Genomic DNA, 4,065 nt, shown 5'->3' with positions numbered 1-4,065 from the left:
CAGCGAGACATCGCACTGGTCCGCCGACGCAGCGCGCCAGGTCGCGCGACATCGCACTCGCACGCGAACGACCTTCAGAGATCGACTCCGCTGAGCTTCGAGACATCGAACTACCTCTCGAGGTCAGCTCATTTGATGTCTCGAACGAGAGATCAGTTCGATCTCATGTGGTCTGAGATGGAAAACTCATTCGGAATTTTGGCATAACTTAGCCCGCAAGGCCAGCCACTTTTTCCGAACGACATTCGTGCCCGCAGGTGCCGGGCACACAAGTTCAAGCCTTTTCGAACTCATTTTGGATTTGATTTGCACCCCCGCCCTAAGCGCGAGAGAGAGCCTCTATGCCATACAAGTCAATTAGCCTTAAAAAGGCTCTTGTATATATAGTGGGGCAAATCCTCATTTGCCGGCATGATGTCTCGAAGCTTGCACTTCTCGACGTCTCGCGGCATGGCGATGTCTCGATGGTTCACAGTTTGGACCATGTCTCGCACTGCGACTCCAGTAACCTCTCGAACGCGACGTTTCACTTACTATGTCCGTTCATAAATGACTCTTGATATTACGGAATTAACTTGATTAATTCCAATCATTATTTTCAGAGTTATTTCATGAATAATGGGACTTGGTAGTGGGTGTAAATGTTGGTTAGTGGCAGAATTAAATTTCTGCTGAGTGGGAGGAGGTTACGAAATGGATTATCAATGCCATGATTAATGCTATGATCCACTCTCTTCTACTATATATTCGTTGTGAGCAGCAGGTTTGGAACACACCAAGAACACACGGCATACACTGCTTTCGCCTCAAAACTCTGCTCACATTTCCTTCTAGCCACCTGCGTTGAACCCACGTTCCTAGTTCGCTGGATCCAAGTTTGTGTGCTCGAACGATTGGATCGTAGTACGTTTTATCCTGGGAAACCTAGACCGCAACGCTCCAGCACCCTGGGAGGCGGTAAATAAGGTTTTAAGGAGAGTGGCAACACGACTCGTGCTTCCAACCACCCGAGTTCATCCGGATTTCATCCTCAACCGTAGTTCAGGTTTTAACCTTTTGTAGGTTGTATTGTTTCCTGTAATATTATCCTTCGTGGATAATTTTCTGTTGTATTTCCATTATTTCCTTGTATTTTCGAGATCACCCTGTAACATAACATGGTTTAGAATAGTCTCACCAATCACCAATAGTTTTTGCTAAGATTGAGAGAAAAGAAAGGGCATCGCATTGGTTTGAGTTTTTGTGAGCGGAATTGAATTTAGAAGACAGACAGAGCTATTGTGCGTCTCGCACACTAAGACTCTAAGAGTATCCAAGGTGCATGTGTACTGCATTTTTTTTGTCTTTTCACCCTCTTAGCTCACCCCCTTCTCACCCACTTAGCAACAAAAAGAAAAAACACTTTGACAAAAAATTTGGACAGTTGGTTAAGAGAGAGGTTAGAGAAACAATAATTATTTTTCTAAGTTGGGATTAGTCATAGATTTTGAGGCTGAAATCCAAAAAAGAAAATGAGAGCAACTCGTGGGCCTAGCGGGCGTTAGGGAATAATGGTGATTTTTTATTTTCCTATCCCTCTATCTTTGGTAGCCCACAAAAAAAAAATTTGGACAGTTGGTTAAGAGAGAGGTTAGAGAAACAATAATTATTTTTCTAAGTTGGGATTAGTCATAGATTTTGAGGCTGAAATCCAAAAAAAATAAAAAAATGAGAGCAACTCGTGGGCCTAGCGGGCGTTAGGGAATACTGGTGATTTTTTATTTTCCTATCCCTCTATCTTTGGTAGCCCACAAAAAACTCATGCCAAAAACTCATCCATTGAACTTGCTTTGAGAACATCCTTATTTATTGGGCTTCATGAGAATTTTGTGGGTCAACTTGGAGAAAAGGCAAAGGAAAATAATTTGTCAATGTTTACTCATGCACGTGTTACATTGAAGCCACAGTCTCATTTTTTACCATTGTAAAAAAGTTTTTAAAAATTCAAATTAGCATAGATCGGCATTGGTTACTACGGGTTGCCCCATAAAGAAGGGTGACCCGGGAGCTTTCGTTGTTCCATGTTTTATCAAGGACATGGAATTTCCTAAGACTCTTGCCAATCTTGGAGCCTCAATAAACTTGATGCCATTAAGCGTTTATGAGGAGTTGAGCTTACCATGTTTGAAGCCAACTAGGCTTTCGCTCCGTCTAGCCAATGGTACCACTCGGTATCCAAGAGGCTTGGTGGTAGATGTGCTTATAAAGGTTGGTGATTTTCTTGTGCCGGTTGACTTTGTAGTTCGTGAGATGGGGAGAGATGAGCCCTTTGGCTCTTTGACTCTACGGAGACTGTTATTGGTGACGTGTCGTGCCCAGGTTAATGTGGGCACGGGCGAGATTACATTGAGATTTGACGTGGAGAAAGCCAAGACGGAGAAGGTGAATGTTGAGAAAGAAGGAAGGGAAGAATAAAAAGGAATGGTCAAGGCGAAAACCAAGACCAAATAGAGATGGGAATGTGAGAAATTGGTGTGGAGGAACCCTTGGGTGCCCAAGTGCTTCCAACCAAAGATCAAGGATTATGGTTGAGAAGGATGAGGAACGTTGCATCTAGCCAAAGACGTTAAACGTGGCGCTTCTTGGGAGGTAACCCAAGGTGTTTTTGTTTATATTTTGATTTTATTTTCTTGTGGTTTTTGTTGTTTTTGTTAGTGTTTTGTTTGTGTATGTTTTTGAAGACTAATTTGCAGGGTTTGGTGGCCAAAACGGTGCTAAGTTCGAGCTAAAATTGACCAAAGGTGGAAGGAAAAACTGAAAAACAGAGGAAAATATCCACAGCACTGTGCCATGTGGCCTCCACGCGTGGAGGACACGTGGAGGACACGTGGTTTGTTTCCAGTGCTAGTCCACGTGGACCAATTCCAATGTCGAATCACTCGGACCCTCCACGCGTGGAGTCCGCGTGGATCGACCACTTGGCGGGATTAAATTGTTCTCGGCCGAACCACGCCAACCATCCCTCCAAACTCCATTTTTGCCTTCTTCCTCCACGCAAAACACCTCTCCCACGCACTTGAGGGTAAAATCTTCACCATTCTTCATTTTTATTCAAGATTCAAGATAGAAATCATCCCAACAAGGTAAAAACATCTCCAAAACTTCACTCCATGGCTATTATGAAGCTTTTAGGTTGATATTCTTCAAAATCCATACTACATTGTCTTGTGAATTTTTGAATGATTTGCTTGTTTATATTGGCTAGAATACAATCATAGAACATTGTTGCATTATTTTCCTTGATGGATTGTGAATAATTTGATGAATTGAATTGCAATGTAGAACCCTAGTTTGAATTTCATGAAATTGCCAATTGGGTTTTGATGATTAATTGTTATTTACATGAAATTGATGATGGAATTTGTTTAGAAACTTGTTCTAGAGCTTGAATATGCATGTAATTTGTTGATGCACACACTTGATTGAAGAATCCCACATTCAGTCTTCCACCCTAATTTTTGAATTGGAGAAGAAGATGAAGTTGACTTTTGACTTGACTTTGCTATATCTTGAAATTGTGAATGTGTGTGATACTGGAACTTAATTGTCATGATTTTGATGATGAGAATTGTTGAAAAAGAGGTGAAACTATGGCAAAATTTCTGAAAATTTTTGACATGGAATTTCGAAAAGAGAGGAAATTTCAAAAATATGAGGCAAAATTGAGAAAAATTTGAGAGAAAGAAAAGAAATTGAGGAGTGTGACTAACCAATGTGTTTATAAAATTTTCTTGTTTCAAAGAGTTTGTAGGAAAATGGGAAGAACAAAGGAATGTGCAAAGAAGAGAACTTGTGAAGATGCTAGCACTAGCCAGTCAAGGGCTAGAGTGCAACCACTGAGAGCACAACCACCACCCTGCCACAACAAATAGATCCTAATGCAAGAGGGACAAGAGTCCTTCAGAACTTGTCTTGTGAGCAACTACCTTTGGTGGATGTTTACAAGTCCAAAAACTTGATGGGGGGAAAGTATTTCGACCCCAAGTGTGCTTAGAGAGTTTGGGTGCGAAGAGAGGGTGAATAGGT

Source organism: Ipomoea triloba, chromosome 16 (genome assembly GCF_003576645.1).
Source record: "Ipomoea triloba cultivar NCNSP0323 chromosome 16, ASM357664v1".
In the NCBI taxonomy this organism is placed as follows: Eukaryota; Viridiplantae; Streptophyta; class Magnoliopsida; order Solanales; family Convolvulaceae; genus Ipomoea; species Ipomoea triloba.
Note: the sequence above shows the minus strand (reverse complement) of the source record.